Source organism: Agelaius phoeniceus, chromosome 34, assembly GCF_051311805.1.
Source record: "Agelaius phoeniceus isolate bAgePho1 chromosome 34, bAgePho1.hap1, whole genome shotgun sequence".
NCBI lineage: Eukaryota > Metazoa > Chordata > Aves > Passeriformes > Icteridae > Agelaius > Agelaius phoeniceus.
The window spans coordinates 4,901,600-4,923,123 of record NC_135298.1 but is presented as its reverse complement, the minus strand read 5'-3'; the positions used below and the strand labels follow the sequence as shown (position 1 = coordinate 4,923,123).

At 45.0% G+C, this 21,524-nt stretch overlaps 2 long non-coding RNA genes across 3 annotated transcripts; both read right to left on the bottom strand.

Moving 5' to 3' along the window:
- Window positions 1-264: 264 nt before the first annotated feature.
- On the bottom strand, window positions 265-1,984 carry LOC143696427 (uncharacterized). The gene is made up of 5 exons (XR_013185831.1): window positions 1,329-1,984; window positions 1,213-1,254; window positions 940-1,114; window positions 776-856; window positions 265-698 (listed from the first exon to the last, which is right to left on the bottom strand). It is a non-coding gene; the product is annotated as an uncharacterized LOC143696427 (long non-coding RNA).
- Window positions 1,985-13,864: 11,880 nt separating this feature from the next.
- Window positions 13,865-20,808, bottom strand: LOC143696428 (uncharacterized). Of its 2 annotated transcripts, XR_013185833.1 has the most exons (4): window positions 19,673-20,808; window positions 18,797-18,971; window positions 18,602-18,685; window positions 13,865-16,158 (listed from the first exon to the last, which is right to left on the bottom strand). It is a non-coding gene; the product is annotated as an uncharacterized LOC143696428 (long non-coding RNA). The 2 variants fall into 2 exon arrangements; XR_013185832.1 differs by having other exon boundaries at window positions 18,602-18,971.
- Window positions 20,809-21,524: the final 716 nt, after the last annotated feature.

The window sequence follows — 21,524 nt, the reverse complement described above, 5'->3', positions numbered from 1 at the left end:
CCTGGAGGAAGAAGATGCTAACTGAATGATTTATTCCAAGAACTGCAAAGATGGATGCCCAAGAATCATACAGCCAGAAGCCTCTACCTGCCCTCATGTTCTTTCGCGTCCTAGTCCGCCATAATGGATCCTGGCGGGACATAGCTGTCCATACAGCTCAGAACAAGACCTGAAAAGACAGCTGACCGGATGCTTCTAAAGAGACAAGAGAGTCTGATGCCTGTCTGAGCTCCCGAGTCAAAAGTTCTATGGCACTGGTGCCAGGCCAAGGAATGCAGAGATCACAGATGCTAACAATGATGCCAGGGTTTCTGACAGGCCCCACCAAGGCCTAAGGTAAAAGACATGACATATGCAAACAACACATAATACACAAAAGACAAGGGACACGATACACACCGGGACTGCTCTGCCCTGCACACCTCAGCGCTGTGATGAAAAGTCAGGCTTTCCTTTTATGGGGCCTAAGGTGTCCGCTTCATGGACACCCCCATCTCCAAAGAAGACTCAAAAACCCCTCCCGGTGGGTCCCTACCCTGCGCCCCGCTTTCATCCCCTCTGTGGGTTGTAGCCCTCTACTTATCTCTCGGACATCTGGGGATGCCTATCCGTGTCAGGTGCAAAAGAAGGCAGCCTCAACATCTGGGAAGTTCCTGCTGGCACTGTTGTTCAACAACTCCCTGTTGTTTCTTAGTCAACTACATGAAAGAAATCCAAATATCAATGCATGATGTTTGCAGCACACTGGCCAAAACCCAACAATTCTGCTACTCACCGTTCTCCTAAGAATGCCTGGCTCCTGGGGCCGCACCCTTCGGCTGCGCTCCGAGGTTGATGCCATTGTCACGGGGTAAGCCTGGGTTAAAAGGAGACGAGGTCATGTGGCATTGCTGAAACCTGAGTGGACCCTAGCTCCTCCTCCCTACTTCCCCGACTCACCGTGACTCCTGACTCCTCGGCCCGTGCCCAAGGCTACCCTGGTGACACCTTTATATAGAAAAGGCAGAGGCTTCATCAACGAGTCCCATGATTCTTCCGCAGGGCTCGAGAGAGCGGCACACCCGGTGCGTCTGCCGGTTGGTGACTGGGGCTCGGCGTACTCCGAGTGGATTGCCTAAAGCGCAGAAACAGGAACGGATGCTTAGAGTTGCACCGGAAAGTGAGACTGGAGCAATAACAACTAACTGCTTCTGTACGCTACTCAATGCTCACCTTGCCCACCTCATCTTGACTGCTGATATCCAGCTTTACCTCCTGAAAAGAAAAAGAACAGTGCTGTAACAAAGTCACACTTTACACTCCCCCTGCAGAGACAAACGGTGACTGACCTGCTCGGGGGAACCTCCTCACTCAGGATGGGTGGATGGATTTTTCCCTGGATTTTATCCTTCTGCGTCTGAAAGAAAGTGAGGACAAAAGTCAAAGGGCTGTGGGATAACTTCACAGCTCCAAATATCTTCTGTCTATCTAGGAATATCATCTAGAGTCTGGCAACACCCCACAAACTGCAAGTCCATGGGACTTGTCCTGTTGCAGCAGGCTATGCGGCAGGGCAGGGCAGAGCAGCTCCGGCACAAATATGTGCAGACACCCGTGACACGGAACGTGACAAACAGGGGGACAACAAACAACACATTATGCTTGTGGTGAGGGTCTCGAGGGGAAAAGGCAAAAGGGACCCCAAAGACACGCTAGGTAACATGGTACACCGGACAACACGACGTGGACCGGAACTGTTCTGCGCTGCCTGCCTGAAAGCTGCCGTCAAAAGTAGAGCCTCTCCCTTTAGATGTCCTAAGAGGCCCCTTGGAGAAGATTGCTTTTCCCTCTGCTAATTTTTAAATCTGTCCCAGGAACTCCCAACCCACTACTCTCCCATCATCCCATCTCCAGGCCGTGGCCCTGACTTATCTTTTGGATGATCGGTGATGTGGATCCACGTTGCGCCTGAAATGAGTCTGCCTCGGAGGGCCCCGTGATCGCCTGTTAGCCTCTTGGTCAGCTACAATAAAGAAAAACAAAACCAAAGTATGAGTACAGAGGTATGTGGGCCAAATCCCAGCAAGTCAGCTACTTGCCCTCTCCTGAGTGTGCCTGGCTCCTTCAGGCTCCTGCTTCATCCTGATTTCAAGGCTATGGCCATTATTGTGAGTGACACCTGGGTTAGAGAAAGGCAAAGTTAAATGGCATTCCTGTGAGTGCAGTGGATGACCTTGTGTGCTGTAAGACGTGGGAATGCCTCTGCTCGGCTTCTAAAAGGCCTTGGGTGGGGGGCTCAAATAAACACCCTTTCTCACCCTGCTGCCTTCAAAACCACCCCCCCAACAATAACTCCTAACTGGATACCTGCTCAGCCTCCCTCTCCTAGTCACAATCCTCAACTCACCTGAAGCCTCAATCTCAAACATCATCTTGGACGCTGGGCAGATCCCTCCTGTGACACAACGAATCTGCTGAAAAAAGTGTTGTAATTAACACAACCTGGAGCCTCTGGAAGCTGCACTCCTCCTAAAAAAAAAAATACAAAACAAAATCAGAACAAAACCAGAAATTACAAATGCACTTCACCACCCCTAAACACAAAACCCAAAATCATGAACTTAAATACGCCCTGTATTCTATGCTGTTTTCTTCACAGTATCTTCAAAGCCTCTGTTGCTTTAGATACCCAGAAACACCTGCTGAAAACAAGCTGAAATAAGCTGAAAGAGCCTCTTGACTGAAATGAGAGGAGAGCTTTTATCCCAGCACCTCCCAGAGGGGGAATGAAGGCCCTGAGCAAAGGCTGGGGTTAATATACCCCTGATGGTGCCCGCCTCTCGTTCCCGTGGCACCCGGGAAAAGGGAGGGGGCTGATCCCACCGGGTATAAAAACCCTCAGAGCAGCTGCTGCTGTTTGGCTCCTCTGACTTGAAGTCAAGGGGAGTAAAGGGCTTGTTATAGAAGAAAACTCTTCAGAAAAATAACAGTGCTTTCTTTTTTTGCAACAACTACTTGGAGTAAAAGGGCAGGAAACTGATAAGAAATAAAAGTTTCTGTTTAGGCAGCATAACTAGATAAATTGGGCAATTTGCTGTTAACTTACATAATTATTCCTTAGTGGCTACTAAGTAGTACTTCATGTATGACTATGCTGGGTGGAAAAGAATGCTTATGATATGAATAGTCTAAGTCTCCTTGGGACCTCTAATTAGGCCTATCTACATTATAAGTAAAAATAAGAAAAATAAAAGCTTCCCAGGCAGTGTAAGGGTTAAGTGTATGCCAGGCTCACCCTGCTCTGAGATACTTGGTCCTATGGCACAGAAAGAAGGGCCGTGAAATGTAGTTTTAAACCCTTAAAATGCTGAAAAAGGCAGAGCTTCCTTCCAGTGCACCCCTTAAACAGAGGAAATGGGGCAGTTACCTCTACTGAAACTAATACAATAGCAAATAAATAGCTTCTGCCCTTTAATTTATTCTCCTTAATACTGGGAAAAGAGGGGTTTTCATCACTTTAAATCTCTCCAGTGATGAAAAAAGAGGGATTTTTCCCTCAGTTCAAACTCTTATGGAGGGATAGCTGGGCTTCTCCCTCAATTTAGGCCTCAGGACAACAAAAAGGGGCTGGCTACCCTTAATTCAAACCCATAAGAAACATTGGCAAGATTTTCCCCTTCTACTTAAACTGGAAAATAATAGAAAATGAGGACTCCCTGTCAATTAACACCCCTGACAGCATAAAAAAGGCAGGGGTTCTTTCAACTGAGACCATTAAAATTGCAGGGGAAGCAGACTTCCTCCCAGTTTGAACAGAAAGAATAAAGGAAAAGGAAGCTTTTTCCCTTTTTTCTAAACCCTTTTTCTCCTAATAACTCCTCTCCTGTCTGGGAGTGCTGTGGAGGGTCTGGGGGCCCTGGGGAGGGACTGACACAGTAAAAGGGGAAAGTTGAAAGCCCTCTCCTGGAGCCCCACATGCTGCCTGGCCTGCTCAGATGCTGCCCCTTGGCAAAAGGGCTCTTCCCTTGGCGTTTTCTCAAAGTGTTGCTCCGTGCCCGGGTGGGTCTGGCTGCTCCCTAGTCCGTGCTGGATGCTCCGACCGTAGTTCCTGGAGGGACCCTTGGGATGCCCCTGTTAGCCCCTCTGGACTAGCAGCTCCCTGTGCGGGTGTGCCTGGGTAACCCTCTGAAAGCAGCTGGGCACACGGGGGCTGCTAAACCTTGGAGTGGGCTTGAGGTGAAGAAAGGTCCTGTGAGGAGTTCCTTCCCCTGCACAGCCCTTCGTCTGCCCCTGAAACCATGGGGTGCCAGACTTTCCTTTCTAAGGAAATTAACCATCTTTCCTCTCTGTGTGCCCGTGGCCGAAACTGTGATTCGGCCTCCAAAACTGCAGAGAACGATTTCTCACGGACCGCGGCTGCCGACGCCGAGAACTCTCGCCGCCCTTGGAGTGCCACGTGCCTCCTGCGAACGGACGTCGACGCGCAGCGGGGGTGAGTTTGGCTTTACGGGGAAGAGGGCCAGTGCAGGATTTCTCCGGGAGCAAAGCTGCCCCCGCCGAGAACTCGGGCTGCCCTGGCAGTGCCGAGCACCTCCTGCAAACTGGCGTCGGGATATGCGGGGGGTGAGTTTTTCTGTGCAGAAGTTCTCCCAGACCAAAGCTGAGAGCATCTAACCCTAACCACAACAACTTAGCTGGGTCTAAAACTTACAGCCTTCGGACTGGCAGCGTGGGACCCGACCCGCTGTGCCGCTGCTGTTTTTGCTAAATTGCTAAAGCATTCCGCTACAGTCCTAAAACTCTGCCTTTTCGGAGGGTGTTTTCTCTGGCCCTGACCATAATCTTCCAAATATGCTAAAGACTCATAAAATGGCTTTGAAAAAGCCCCAACAATACCCTAAGTAGTCCCAGAAAAGTCCCTTCCAAAATCTCCTAAATACCTTTAAAAGTCCTGGAAAGAAACCTCACAAAGACGTGCTCAGTCTCCGAACTCTACCTCTTGCTGTCTAGCCCACAGATGTCATCCCTACCTTTTTGCAGTGGGTCTGTTGTCCTCTGAGGGTTCTGTCATTGTGCTGCTGTGTGAGGGTTGCTGTCTGGTCTCGCTGTTAGGGCTGCTGTGTTGTGCTGCTGTTGGGGGAAAAGGCTGTTTTTAGGGGGGCTGCTTAGGCTGAGGTTAGGGCTGGGGTGAGGGGTGGTACAGCTGTACCCTGTACCCCTGATCTCCACTGGACTGTCCAGCCCTCAAGCCCTCTCCCTTTACCCCTCAACCGGTCCCTCTGCCCCCCAGCCCTCAGCTCCTGTGTGTCACCCTTGACCCCTCTCCTTTGCCCCTCAGCCCCCAGCTTCTCTGTGTCACCCTACAGCTGCCCCTGCCACCCTCAGCATCTCTGTGTGTCACCCGCTGTCTCCTCTCCCTGTTCCTCCCTCAGCTCCCAGCCTCTGTCACCCTCAGGCCCCCACAGTGCCCCTCAAGCTGCCCCTCAGCCTCCATGTGTTGTGCCATGAAAAGACCCTAAAAAAAACTAAAAATTCCCTGAAAACCTCCTAATCTTCAAAATGTCCTAAAAACCCCATGAAAACCTAAAAACAGCCTCAGAATGCTGTTAGAATACACTGGAAATATCCTACTTTTAAAAAAAACCCTAAAAATCCCCAAAGAACCTTGAGAAATCCCTAAATATACCCTAAATAGTCCAAAAAGAGCTCAAACAATACCCCAAAATCCTTAAAATACCCTGATAAGATCCTAAATAACCTAAAAATTTCCTCAAAAACCCTAAAAATACCCTAACCCTAAAAAGTCCTCCACATACCCTCAATAGTCCTAAAAAAACCCCAAGAATACCCAAATCCCCCCCCAAACAATTCTTAAAAGTACTAAGGAAGTCCTTAAAATACCCTAACAAAATCTTTTAAAAGCCCTGAAAAAGCCCTAAAAGTATCCTAAACGTTACCAGAAAATTCCTGGAAAACTCCTCCAAAAAAGCCCTAAAATATCCTTTTAAAGCCATGAGAAAAACCCTAAAAAAAAAAACCCTAAAAAACTGCTCAGCACCCAACTCCTACCTGTCACTCTCTAGACCACAAACATCATTGCTACCTTTTTATTAGGGTTGCTGCCTGCAGCTGCTGGGAGAGTTCTGGGGATGTCCCAGCATTGGGGTTACTGCCTTGTGCTGCTGTTGGGGAAAACTGGGGTCCTAAGGGTGCTCTTTAGGGTGACCTTGGGGTTGGGTTGAGGGCTGCTGCACCTGTACCCTAACCCTACCTGGTACCCTGTGTCTTTTGTACCCCTAACCCTCAGTGTGAGCTCTCCATCTGTCAAGCCTCCCCCTCCTCAGCCCGCAATGTCTGTGTGCCACCCCGAAACCTTTGACATTGTCCCTCGGCCCCCTGGCCTCCACCGTGCACTCTCCACCTGGTTAGGGGTGGTGTGAGGGGTGGTTCACCTGTCACCCTCAAGCAGCCCCCACTTTGCCCCTCAAGGCATCTGCTTCCCCTCACTCTCTTTTTGTCACCCTCAATTTCCCCACTCCCAGCCTCTCAGCATCTCTGTGCCACCCTGGAGCCTCCCAGTTGCTCCTAACGCCCCCTTCTGCCTCTCAGCTCCCCCCATCCTCTGTGTCACTCTCCAGCCCCCTCCCCTCAGCCCGCAGCCCCTTGTGACACCCTGCAGCCCACAGACGTTGTCCCTGCCTGTCTCGCTTGGGTGTTGTCCTGCTGCGAGAGCTGCGCCGTCCTCCGAGGGTTCGGGCTCCTGCGTGCTGCTGCAGGGGACTCACGGGTGGGCGGTGGGTGAAGTAACGGATGGAGCGGGAAGTGTGGTGGGACGGGTTAAGAGCGGAGTGAGGGATGGAGCAAGGGCGGGCTGGAAAATAGAGTAGGGTTAGGGGTGGAGAAAGGGACGCAGCAGCAGGGGGGTGAGGAGGTGACTGTTAGGAGGAAGCGTAACTCCGTAACTCCAAGACCGAGTCTGCAGCCAACGAGAACTCTGAGTGACTTGGGAGCGGTGAACGTCTTCGGCAAACTGATGTAAGGAAACTGGGGTGATGACTTTAGTTTCCCTTGGAAAAGGGATGGCATCTGTGTCCGTGGGCCTGCACCCTGCCCGGGACCTTTGATCTCGAGTGGGCTGCCACCTCTTAAAATTCCAAACATCGCAGGTTGGAACAGGGGGTTGGAAATTTTACTCGGGGTAGAAACCAATTTTGGATTTAGCTGAAGTCTGCTGGTGAAACTTGTGTAGTCTGTTAATCGGTGTGCTTGCAAAAAGGCCTGCAGAGAGAACAAAGGAAGTTCGAGGCTACTGTTGGAAAAAGTGAATCTGGGTTACGACTGAGTGCACGGCCTCGTCCCTGTGTGAGTAAAAGTTTGAGGTTTTGCTGGCAGTGTCACCGAGTGCTAAGGGGTCCCCTGGTCGATAGGGCAACTTGGGAGGGTTTGCTTCAGGCTTTGCTTGTGAAAGGTGTGAGAAAAGCAAGCAGCTCTGAAGCAGATGAGCCCCCTCTTGCCTGTTGAAGTGTTGGATAAAGCAAAGATAAACCTCAAGGTCCCTTCCCACCCAAACCATTCCGTGATTCTTTGCCCTGGAGGCCAGGGTGCACCTGTCACCGCATTTCTCTTCACAGAGAAAAGCAAGGTACAATTCTTCCCAAGAATATTTCTGGGATTCACATTCTCTGAACCTCAGATGAAGGAAAAACAATTCTTATCTCATTTGCTGTGCCTCTGTTTGTGCTGAAGTAGAATGCAACGTGGAGATTGTTCACCCAAAGTGATGGTGTTTTGTTTCCTTGGCCTGTCGGGGCCAAGTGTGTGTGTGTGTTGGGTCTGTTGGGTGACAGTAACGAGTAGTGTGTGGTGTGTGCAGGCTTGAGTACTTGGCAGATTCAGTTTAGATGTAATGTAATATACTATAATAAAGTAATTAATTAGCCTTCTGATAAGGCAGAATGCAGATTGGAAATATTTGCACATATGATATTAAAGGATACATGAACCACCTTTCTGTGAGACAAAGACACAAGACTTGGCCCATCCCTAACTTAGGACACAGCTAAAAAATAATATATAATTTTTAATCTATTTTTGAATAACTCTCTAAAACTAATGGCAGATGATATAGCTATTTTATCTGGCAAGCTTCCGTGCAAAATTTCCTGCTGATGCTGGCTCAGACAGATGGAGATTTGGGAGGAGTGGGAAGAACAAAGTGCCACAGGGCTTTATTGGATAAGCGTTGATAGGTTTCTGCAAGCTTCTATTACAAGGTTGATGAACCTTGTGTTTGTTAACTTCAGTTTTGCTCAGCCAGCGTTTTAACCCTGCTTTATCTCCTGTGGTCCAGATGACACATTCACACATCTTTAGAAAATTCAGTGGGATGGTCTTCAAACATGTGACTTTGCAGCAGTGAGGGCAGAAACTTGATGGTTTTACCTCAATCTATAGTTTTTCAATATTGCTATAGAAAGTGCTTTTCTGTGAAATGGCTACTTTGGTTAGATCATGCAAATTGAGTGCTGGCTACTTCCATAAGTTGAAGAGTAAGAATAACTCAGGAATGTTTCATCATTTGTCTCTGCACTGGTCAGAAATGGTAATTTGAACTCCAATCTGTAGAAATTTAGCAAAAGAAGTTGGAATACTCGGAGGATAAAAATAGAAAAAAATGCTTTGGAAAGATTTTTCCTTACTAGTGAGTGAGTTTCTACCTGTAGGAGCATCGGGGGTAGCACGGTCGGGACGAGTGATCTCTGAAGCCGGGTTGTGGAACTTGGGGTTTATTGCAAAGGGCCCGGGGGCAGGGGCCTTTTGGAACTTGGGGTTTATTGCAAAGGGCCTGGGTGCAGGGGCCTGCTGGGAGCTGCCAGCCACAGCTCAGAGCAGGCCTGAGAGAAGAGAGGGGTTGAGACGATGAGAGGGTAAGAGCGTAAAAAGGTAAGAGAGCAAAAGCATAAGAGTAAAAAGGGGTAAGTGAGTAAAAGGTCAAGAGAGTGAAGTTCCCATTACAATATAATAAATCATCTTCTGTGTTGAATATTCTACTTCTCACTAACCAATCTAGTACAATACACAAATGCTATAGCATTTCCATACGGCCTATAAGAATCACTACATTACCATACTGTGTTACATTTTAAACCCTAAAAGCTCCTCTTTGGACCCCTTCTGCCAAGCTAGTAGGGTCTGCTCGGCCCCTTGGAGCTGTCTGCAGGCAGAAGGTGTTGTTTCATCAAAGGGGATTACCTTCAGCTGGCCACACCGTTGTTTTCCTGTTGTTCAGTAACTGAGGGATCTCAAAGCTCGCTTTCATTTCAATCTTGCTTATAGAAATATTACCTCATCCATTCCCGTTTGTTCCCCCACTCGTTCGCGGCTGCCCCAGCCTCTGTGTCGGCTCCGGCACAGTCCGTCTGTCCCGGTCTGTCTGTCCCGGTCCCGGCCGCCTGGCCCGCGGCCGCTCCGCTGGCCGTGCCGGCGCAAGGGGCGGGGGGTCCCTCCTGCCGTGTGCACCGTGGGTACCGCGCTGACCGCACCGAGGGGGGGTCCCGTCTGTCCCATCCCCGGCTGCCCTGACTCTGCTCGGCTCCCGCCGCTGCAGCCGGGGTCCGTCGCCGGTTTTGTCTCTGCCGAATCAGCCGCCGTGAGCCATGTGGGGCCGATCCACGCTGCAGCTCGGTCTGCACCGGAACAGCCCCTGGGACGATCCCGGCTGCAGACCCCGCCTTTGGAGGACCGAGACCCTGAGCTGTGCCGAGTTCCCCCGTCCTGCCCTGAGCTCCGTTCCCTTGGTAACCACAGCTCCGGCTGCTCAGCGGAACTCTCTAAAGGAATCACCTTATCGAAACACTAAAAGTTCTGGTAAAAGAAAGCCCTCTCCTGATTCATCCTAAAAATACGGGAGAAAAGCTATAGAAGATAAAAATCCAAAAAGAATGGGATAAAGGGATTGGTCTATTTCCATTAAAAGAGGTTCCCATAGGAGGGGGCGGACCAGGGTTTGTGAATGCTCCTTTGACTTCGTCTGAGGTCTGAAATTTTAAGAAATAAATAAAAGGGATATTTGGAGGATCCCATAGGCATAGCTGAACAATTAGACCAATTTTTAGGTCCAAACATTTATATTTGAGAAGAGATGAGGTCTGTAATGAAAATAATATTTTTCTCAGGAAGAAAGGCAATCAGAGCAGCTGAAATAAAAGCTTAGGAAAAAAGATAATCTGTGGGGACCCCCAGAGAAGACAAAATGCCAACTGTACCTCCTGAGTGGGGTAAAAATAATAAGGAGGGGAGTAAACACGTGAATAATTATCGTAATTACATAATCAAAGGAATAAATGAGACAGCATATCAAAGGCGAAATGCAGGAAAAAAAAAGTTTTTAAGGGACAGCTTTTAGAAGGGAAAGAAGAAACTTCAGCTAAATAGATAAACAAACTTAAGAGAAATAGGAAAATGGTCCTAAGTAAGCAGAAGATCTGAAAATCTTTAAAGAGATGGGCACAGAGGAGGAATAGGGAGGTCATAAGCTCTAATTTTTTGGGGGGGACAAATACCATCTGGAGCCTGTGATAACTTTAAAAGTGGGTCCCCAAGAAGAAGAACTGGAATTTGTAATAGACACAGGGGCAGAGAGAACCTGCCTGTTAAATATTCCAAAAAGTTATAGTGTGAGCAAACATATAGTGAAAGTAACAGGGGCAAAAAGAGAAAGTTTTACATTTCTGGTCATTAAAGATGTAGTAATTGAGGGAAGAAACTAGAATTTGGATGGGAGATGTCTTATTGGTCCCAGGGGCAGGTAGCAATTTATTGGGAAGAGTCTTACAAGTGCAATTAAGAATAGGAGTTATATCAGAAAATGGGAAAATGACAGCTAGAGTTTTAAAATTAGGCCAAGAGGATGAAGAAAAAAAAATCAACAAAGAAGTTTGAGCTGGAGAAGGAAATAGGGGAGGATTAAATATTGACGCCATAAGGGTTACAATTGAGAGACGAGATTGTCCCATACATGTACGTCAGTATCCTGTATCTTTAGAAGGACGGGAAGATTTGAAGCCAGTCATAGAAGGACTAATAAAGGATGGGGCATTAGAAACTTGTATGTTTCCTCATAATATCCCTTTCCCCCCAGTAAAGTCTGATGGCAGTTATAGACTAGTATAAGATTAAAGGGAGGTTAATAAAAGAACTCAGACTCACTACCCAGTGGTAAAATATCTTAGACACTTAATAAATAAAAGTAGCTAGAAAACCAACCATGAGAAAATTGCAAGAATTTTATTCATTCTCCCTCCCTCTTCAAAGAGAGAGATCAGAAAATTACCTAGATTATTGAAATATTATAGATTATAGATTGAGGGGTACGCACAAGTAGCAAAATTCGTGTATGAAAAAAATTGACAGAAGGAGATGATATAAAACAGACCAAAGAAGATATTGTTAAATTAAAAGAGTTAAGTTAAAACTAGCCTAAGTACCAGCTTTAAGCTTACCTTTGTTAGAAAAATCCTTTATCATTTATACATAAATACAGAAAATGGAGTAGCTCATAAAATTTTAATTCAAGAGTAAGGAAGAGTAAAAAAGTATCTAGTAGCTTATATATCAAAGATGTTAGTAAGCCACAGCTAGCCAGTAGGTATTTAACAGCTACTGCAATCCTAGTAAAAGAAAGTTGTAAGCCTACTTTTGGAAGTAATTTAGTTAGGTTCACCTCGTACCATCTGAGGTCTGTTGAATTAAAAAAAAAAAAAAAAAAAAAAAACAGGTAAGAAGAGAAGAAAGAGAAGTTGAAGTAGGGAGGTGGTTAGCAAACTCTGAGATGTTAGAATGTGAAGTGATGACATTTTGGTGCTAGAAGAGAGCAGAAGTGTGAATGTGGGGTTTTTGCATGAAAGGCAGGGAAGTGTCTTAACACACAATTGTTAGGAGGTTATTCAATGCTGAACTGAGGTCCAGAAAGGGTTTAGCAGAACAGGCCCTCCTTGAAGGGAAAAGAGGATAAGTTGACTAGAGAAAGGAAAAGAATGTCAGGAGCACCTGGGGACGCCAAGTTTGGGGTTGTCAAGGTTGGGAGGTGTCTGACCGCTCCCTACGAGCGGCGCAGTCTCGGGGGCTGCGGCAGGCACCGATCCATGGAGGTGACCCGGCGGCGGTGCTGGCAGCAGGGGACACACGGGTTTGCCGGGCAGGAGCGGGCTGGCTCCGTGGCGGAACTGCCAGGGGGGCTCCCAGACTGCCGGGGTCCCGAGTCGAGGATGGCAGCGTCGGCCCCGGTAAGTGGGCCGAGAGAGAGAAGGAAAGAGAGAGAGAGAAGGAGAGAGAGAGAGGGCAAAAGGGACCCAAGGCTGCCCCCAGGGTCCCCATGCCCGTGGCTGTTCTCCCCTGCTCCGGCCCTGCAGCCAAGTGGCAGCACGGCATTGACAGCAAGGCCGTGAAAAGAGCGGGAGGGGGCTAGCACTAAAAGATAAAATCAAAGCAGAGATTGCTGACTCTCCAAACCTCACAAAGTGGTTTGTTTTTCTTAAGTAAGAAGATTTTTGGTCTTTTCTTTTGTATGTTTTGTTTGCTGTTAAAAAGAAGTTTTTTGGTTTTTGGTTTTTTTTCCTGAAGAATGGGTTTGTAAGGCTAAAACAATTAAATGCTGCCCAAAAAGTAAAAAGCAATAGATGTGATACATCTAGTGTTAAAATTGGTCTAGCTTTTCTTATTTAACTAACTGTAACTCACAAAAAGAAGAATTTGCCTCTGCAGCTATTAGCACAGCTGGATAGAAGAAGAAGAGGCTGCTGTGGAAAAAGCTTTTAGCTAAACCCAGAAAGTTTGGAAGAAAAGTGAATGGTAAAAGTTAATGCAGTATTATCTTACTTTTATTACTATGCTATTAAGAAGTCCTATCCAGGTACTACCGAAGCAACAATCAGAATCACGGAAAAAGGGTGAATTCATGCCAGCAGAATCAATGGACTATCACATTTAAACCGGGTGATACCAAACTGACTTTCCAATAGGGACTGAGCGGTAATAGTTTGGAAAAAGCAAAATGATCCAAGAAATGTACAAAGAATAACACTGAATTCAGAAGTAAGACAATGCTTATACCACTGGTTTCAAGCACGGCCTGAATAAAACATCTCCTTAGGGGAGGAATACTCCAGATAGAAGGATCAAGACTGTTTTTGTGTTCCGACCTTAGCCTGAGAATTGTACAGGGAGAAGGGGAATTACCATTTCCATCAGTAAACTTTATTTGATTCATTCCAATACTGGACATGCTAGCTGGGTTATAAGTAAATGCTTGAATTGTGAGAATAATTAGTATTGTAGTTCACAACATTTATGCTCTTATTGCAAAAAGTGTTAAAGTAATAACTTAGCTTTGTGGATGGGAATTATTACTGCCTGTTGAATGAGAGATACCTGAAGAATGGTAAGAGACCACAGTTAAAGGGTGTCGAAACCAATTTGCCTGGAAATTAGTTAAGAGAAAGTGACAAGGAAATAGAGGGCAAGACCAGATTGGCCTCTGTATTTTGCCACCGAGAAGATCAAATACACCTGCTGTGGGCTGCAACCTCACAGGCCTGGGAGATGGGAGTATAAGCCATACTGGACCTCTGTTATTCCTGCTTCTGGCACTCATTTGTTCTCTTTTCCCTTTCGGGATACCAGAAGATTGTGTCACAAATGCTGCAGAAAGCATCACGTGGAAAGATACCAAAGTTCCTCTTTAATTACACACACCTATGTCAACAGCCACTGTTATAACCCATCCAAATTAAGAACCTGTAGGCAAAATGGAGTAAATTATTGGATTACAAGAAACTTAGGAAAAAGTGGTAATAGATTTGGAATTGAATATCCAAAAGGAGAGAGATGGATTTGTTTTACATTTAATCTTGAAGATACGGTTCGAGATTTGGTAAAAAAACAAATAATAAACAAAAAGGTAAAACCAGCACAGCAACTTAACTCTGTATTGACCCCAAATTATCTATTGAGTCGTATTACAAGACTCCAAGCAGTTATAGAAATGATAGCAAATGGAGCTGCCCAGGCATTGGAGTTAATATCAAGTCAGCTAAGCCAAACAAAAACTGTAGGGTATCAGAATAGGTTGGCTTTAGACTATTTATTGGCCAAAGAAAGGGATGTTTGTGGAAAGTTTAATATATCAAATTGTTGAAAATTGATGACCACAGAAAAGTCATTCTAGAAAAAGCAAAAGAAATCAAAGAAGAAAAAAATATATATGCATATAATAATCCAGGTACCGGTCCAAAAATTAGATAACAATGTTAAAACCTAGCTGGTAGGGTAATGTATTAGAAGAAATTAAGGTCTTTCATTTTATGTGTTGCAACTATTTTTATATTTCTTCCTTGTGTAATCCCCTGTTTTATTTTGCCCGCATAGTCCAGAAGATGCAAGTAGATAAGAAATATTGCTCAAGCCAAAGGATTTACAAAGAATAAGAGTGGGGATTGTGAAAAATGCATGTATTTTATGATTGGCTTTTTGGAAATATTAAAATGAATATTATATGTGTTGTGTTAGAAAGTAATGCTGTATTAACTCTCTTAAGTAGTGTGTTAAATATAGTTTTAGGTTACAAAAACTGTTAAAATAGAAACGATGCTATGTAAGATACTTTTTTTAAAGAAAGGACTTGCAGCAAGATAGCAGCCACAGGACACCTAAATCTTTCAGAGAAAAAGAATTTATTGCCCTCTTATCAGAAGAAACGAACTTCTTCCTGCCTCCAAGGCACCGTTAGGATTAGAAGGAAGAAGTGGATGATGACCAGACAGAATCCTGTATTTGAATGGAATTTATGCACCATGTATGAAGTGTATGACTATGCAACAGGCTATTGCTGTTAAAGGTTAATCCTTTGTTAACGGGGGTCCTTTTTCGGGCTCATGCTGCCCAGAAAAAGGTACCCAGACGTCCGTAACTCTTTGTTTTTGTTGTCTCATATTGTCCTAATTCAACTTGGCCAAATTATTATTACTCTAATTGTATTACTGTTTTTATAACCATTTTATTACTATTAAACTTTCAAAATTTTAAAAGCAAGTGATTGGCATTTTTCACACCAATCTGTTAGTTGAAAATTATCAAAAGATTTTTGTGAGTTTTCTAATTTTGGCATTAATGCTGGCGAATTTTCAGGGTTTACTGTCTAATTTTGGGTCGAGAAATCTGTCCCAAAGACTGAGGGGACTCTGGTGCTATTTGGGAACAGTTCTTTTTCAAAATTCTTTTGTGTTGGGATCAAAGGGTTGGCATTTGCAGGGGCAAAATAATTCTCTGTCTGTCCTGTATTTATTAAAGCAGCTGTCTTATTCCAGCCTCCTCCTCCTCCTCCTCCTCGTCGCACGGTTTGTGTGCATGGATGTGGCTGTGCAGACGAATCGTGACACAAAGTAGTCCCACTGGGTGCTAGGAGTGTGGAAGGCGAAAGCACGGAGGCACATCAGGTATCGGTTGTGCACAGTTACGCGCGGCACTGCAGAGGGATCTCTCGGTGCCCGGCAGAAGGAGAGACGCAGAAGGATACATGCAAGGCGCTGCAGTTTTCACCTGCTGTGGTGCCGTGTATAGACACAGTGGCGGCAGAAGTGGCATGACAGGGCACAGGGATGCCGGCTGTGGCCGGACAGCGGCACGCAGCGGCTCGGAACCAGGACCGGGCTGTGCCAAAGCTGCGGCAAAAGCAGTGGGGGGTGGCAGCGGGGCCGTGGAGATAGAACTGCGCATGCGTGCAGCTGATCCCTGAAGCAGCGCTGTGGTTCGATGAGTCGGCGCGGAGTGATATCATTGGTGCTGGGGTTGTAGCAACTGCGCATGCATGGGTTCCGTCACTACTGCAGCGCAGGCAGTCATCATGGCGGCGGGCGGGCCGGGGGGTGTGGGAGGCGGTGGAGCTGCGGGAACGGGAACGGGGCTGCGGCTGCAGCCGTGGAAGGAAACGTTGGGACGCCCATGGTTGCAGGAGGCAGCGGAGCCACACCATCCAGAAGCTCTGAAGCGGGAGGGTGCGGTGGGGAAGGCGCAGCTCGGCCCGCCATGCAGCGGCGGCGGCAGGAGAGGGGAAGCGACCACGGGCGGCGCTGACGGGAGGCTGAGGTGGAGCGCCGCAGCGCCGGCACGGGGTGGCTTGGGTGGCTGGGGCGCCCCGGTAAGACAGTCATTAAAACACCCTAAAAATTATTTTTAAAGCCCTGAAAGAGCCCTAAAGGTATCCTAAACATTTCCAGAGAATTCCTAAAAACTCCTGAAAAAAACACCTTAAAATATCCTTAAAAATCCCTGAAAAATCACCTGAAAGACCGTAAAAAACTGTTTAACCCCTACCTGTAACACTGTGGCCTCCAAACATCATCTCTTACCTATTAATCGGGGTAACTGCAAGGCCCTCAAACACCACCACAATCACCAGCTTGAGTTGGTCTGGACAGCACCAAATAAAATAAAATAAAAAGCTTTATACATAGAAAAATTAAAAAAAAAATTAAATAAAAAATTTTAAAAAATTCTTTAAAAATGGAAAAATCAAAAATAAAAATTAAATAATAAAAAAATGCTTTAAAAATGGAAAAATCAAAAATAAAAATTAAATAAAAAATAAAATTAAAAAAATAAAAAGCTTTAAAAATAGAAAAACCAAAACTAAAAATTAAATTAAAAAAAAATTAAAAAAATACAAAGCTTTAAAAATAGAAAAATCAAAAATAAAAATTAAAAAAAAAATCAAAAAATAAAATAAATGCTTTAAAAATAGAAAAATTAAAAGTAAAAATTAAATAAAAAATAAAATTAAAAAAATACAAAGCTTTAAAAATAGAAAAATCAAAAATAAAAATTAAAAAAAAATCAAAAAATAAAATAAATGCTTTAAAAATAGAAAAATTAAAAGTAAAAATTAAATAAAAAATAAAATTAAAAAAATAAAAAGCTTTAAAAATAGAAAAATCAAAAATAAAAATTAAATAAAAAATAAAAAAATAAATGCTTTAAAAATAAAAAAATCAAAACTAAAACAAAACAAAATTAAATGCTTTAAAAATAGAAAAATTAAAACTAAAAATTAAAGATAAAAATAAAATTTAAAAAATAAAAAGCTTTAAAAATACAGAAATCAAAAATAAAAATTAAATTAAAAAAAATAAAATAAATGCTTTAAAAATAAAAAAATCAAAACTAAAAATTAAATAAAAATAAAATTAAAAAATAAAAAAGCTGTAAAAGTAGAAAAATAAAAAATAAAAATTAAATAAAAATAAAATTAAAAAATAAAATTAATTAAAAAATAATGAAAAACAAAATAAAATCCGTAAAGTGCTGTAAAGTACCGTTAAAGTTCCATAAAAGGTAGTGCCCTAAAGCTCGACTACCGCGCTTTACGCCAGTTTTACAACAGTCGCGCTTTACGACACCTTTTGCGACAGTCGTGCTTTATGACATTACCCTTTATGGAACTTTTATGGTACTTTACAGCACTTTACGGTTTTTATTTTGTTTTTCATCTATTTTAATTTTTTTTAATTTTATTTTTTCCTTAATGTTTATTTTTAATTTTTCAAGCTTTTATTTTATTTTTCTAATTCTATTTTTTATTTACTTATTATTTTTAATTTTTCTATTTCAAAAGCTTTTTATTTTATTTTTTAAATTTTATTTTTTATTTAATTTTTAATTTTTCTATTTTTAAAGCATTTATTTTTTATTTTTATTTATTTTTTAAAAAATTTTTCTACTTTTAGAGCTTTAATTTTATTTTTTAATTTTATTTTTATTTTTCAATTTTTAAAACATTTATTTTTCTAGTTATATTTTTGATTAAATTTTTATTTTTAATTTTTCTATTTTTAAAGCATTTTATTACATTTTATTTGGTGCTGCCCAAACCTGCTGTAGTGCATTTTTATACTTTATAATACTTTGAAGTCATTTTGTTTTATATCCCCATATTTTTCCCAAATGGTTTATCCCAAACTGTACCCCTCTCCTTCTACCTGTGTTATCCCTCTCCCGGGATGAGATCATACCCAAACCCCCACCCTGGCTCTCTGTCAATGACTCAGCCTCCAATCCCCTCCATGCAGAAGTTTCAGTCCAAGTCGTCCAATGTTTAGCCAGAGGCCAGGGGTCAGCCCCCCGAGCCTTGCCCCATACGCTGTCCTGTATGTCTATGCCCCAGCATCCATCCCTTAGGGTCACTTATTGGTTGGTAAAATGTTATCTACTTTCGGTTTCCACCTCCCTTTAAATGTAACCTTGGCACATCTCCCTGGGGCTCTTGGCAGGAGGCCCCTGAGGTGCAGGAGCTCCTTTGGGACTCCTAATAAAACCTTGGATTAACCCCTGCTAAGAGTCAGCCCTTTATCATCTACCCATGTCTCTGGTGTCTCTTGTGCTGCACAGGGGCCCAGCCCAGGTGCCCTCAGCACCCTCGGGGCAAACACAGAGAGTGTCTCCTGCCAGCCCAGGTGCCCTCAGCACCCTCGGGGCACAGAGAGTGTCTCCCCGCTCTCGGCCGTGTCAGGGCTGCCCCCCGGTGTCTGCCGACTCGGGACCGGCTGAGGGTTACTGAGAGGCTCGCACAAACCTGCTCGGCTGCTGATTGTGGCGGTGTTTGAGGGTCCCCAGGACGAGGGAAGAGACGAGAATCTTGACTCCACCTTTCAGAAGGCTGAAATATTATTTTATGATCTCTATTATATTAAAAGAAAATGAGATAGTAGAACTATACTAAAAGAGCAAGGAGACATCAGAAAGCTGGAAAGGAATGAATAATAAAAACCTGGGACTGCTCACAGCCCCGACGCAGCTGGACCATGATTGGTCATCAAGTAGACACTGCACAGGAGACCAATCCAAGATGCCCCTGTTGCTAAACCATCTCCAGCCCACACTCCACAGCCAGCAGATCGTTATTGGTTCCATTTCTGTTCTGAGGCTTCTCAGGAGAAAAATCCCTGCAAAAGGATTTTCATCAAACACGTCAGTGCCAGGTGATGGCACAGGCAGCATCGGCCGGCCGAGGTCACTGTGTCACCCCTGCCAGCCCAGGTGTCACAGCAAGGAGGAGAGAGTTCACCCTGTGCTCACCCTGCAATACAGAGCAATACAACACAACACACATATTAACACAAGATGATAACCTTTTTCTATTTTCATTACATGTAGATTTACTGTTATAGGAAACCCAAATCAACAAAAGCACACAGAAAACACCACTCATCTACCATTAACACCCCCTTCAGATGACACACGAAGTCACCATCCCTCTCATCACAACTGCTAAATTACACCCCAGCAATCATTGGTCCTCGGGAACGTGGTTCCCGGGAGCCTCAAAAAAATCCTCCTGCTTGACAAAAACCCCGGTCCCTGGACAGTCCGCGCCCAAACTCTGGTGATGAACGTCACCTCACAGACCGTCCGGGACCGAGGAAAAAAAAAACAGCTGGCGGGGGGGAAACCCAGCTGGGGATTTTTTATTCTAAATTTGAAAATGAGTTGAAAAACTTGAAAAGCAAAAGTCACACACACAAGGTTAAATCCAGTAATCCAGTCGGCATGCGCTGACACATGCAGAGACGAGCAGACGCAGACAGACACAGACATGTGCTCTCATACACGCTCTTCCCACTTACACGCTCGCTGCGGCCCTTACTCGAGACGCTGAAGAACGTGCTGCGACACATCTTCTGGCTGCGCTCCTTGACGTCAGTTGGTAGGTTCTGGGGAAATCGGTAGCCTTGGGGACCTGTGAGACGACAGGAAGCGGTCAACGAGTGGCTATCTGACAGCTAGGACTTGTCTCCACTCTGAACCAATAAGTTTTCTACCCAAAATCCCATAAAAGACAGATGAACAGTAAAGTTTTTATAACTCTTCTACCTAACTGTGACTACGTGCCCAGGCAGGGCAGCTCCAACCATAAGTGGTACAATATAAGTACACACAACAATGTAAGTCGATGCATACAGTGCAAGTGTACATAGAGGGTAGGTACATACAGTATAAGCCAGCACAGGTACACACAATATAAGCCAGGACTTGAGATAACTCGCTGGAAGATGAATTCTTGAGTCCTATACCCTTCAGAAGATGGAACCTATAGAAGTACTGCGGTCTCATGAGGAGGGTGCAAGACACTCCCTCTAGCAGTCCAAGAGAATGGCATGGAAAAAAAGGCACTACCAAAGCTGGTAGTGAGAAGGAAGATGGATGAGAACATCTTGTCCGTTTGAGACATTCCTGTCTCAAAGAGTAAAAATGTAAAGATGCCAGAATAAGGGATATCCAGAAAGGAACGTGAGTAGAATACAGCCTATATGGCACAGAATAGTGCTGATAAAGCATCGCGACGTAACAAAGGCCTATGACGTGGAAGACAACGGACACAGACACGAACAACACAGACACGGACAACATAGACACGGACAACATAACACAGAGACAAGTGGCAACTGCCTGGCACTGTCCCCTTAGGCACCCGAGATGCCTAGCGCAAGATGTGCCAGAGGCTGATGATGCCAAAGGAGAGGAAGCCCTATGACGATAGCACGTGATGATGAAACATAACTCGTTAAAAGAAGTTAGTGCCACAGCAGTTAAGAGGATGCTCGAGAGGCTCAGCAAGCCTAGAGAAGGAAGCCAACGGCCAGGTGACCGTGGCTATAGCTCCGGACATGAAGGCGAGCTCCTCGGGGGAAAGATCCGTGACGACGTCGGGCCGAGGAAGGCGGACAACGCAAAGTTCACGAGAATCCTGAGATGGGTCGGAACTGCCCTGCCCGGCAAAGGCTCTGGTCAGGCTGAGGAAAAACCCTCTCCCTTTTCTTCCAGAGAGCCGGTCCCACTACAGACCTCTCTGCTAAGCTGACATCAAATTGCCCTCTGTGATAGTAAAGGTTTTTCCCCTTCTCCAAACCACTGGCCCCGACACTTAGCTTTTGGAAGAGGAGCGGACAAAATCCATCCTCGGTCGGACGTGGATGTTGAAACGTGCTCCGTGTGTGCCTCGGTGCTGTCGTTTCCAAGCTTTGGCTACGAGGCTCCTCAGGGTACCTAAGACAAAACAGAAAAGGTGACTATTGCCGTCAAAAACAGTAATCCCCGGGGCTCCTCCGCACCCCTGACCCGGCTCACCTCAAATCTTGATTTGACTCCAGAGGGTGCCCAGAAGATACCTGCAAAAAGAATAGGTACACACTTAGCATGCTGCTGTGTAACACTCACCTATGAGTCAGCCTGCCTAAACACCGACTCACCTGCCCTCCTCTGTTCCTTGGCGTGCCTAGGGCAGCGACAGCACCTGCAAAGAAACAAAGCAGAAAAGCATGCTGAGACACTGCGAAAACACAACCTCCCAAATCTGACAAGGATGCCACACTGATACCTTAAGCTGCACACACCTGGAATGGGCATGCCCGGCCAGGATAGATGGCAAGTGGACCACCTAAAATAAAAAGTGGAGATGCTTAGAGCTGCACCAGAAACTGAGACCTCAGCAATAACAA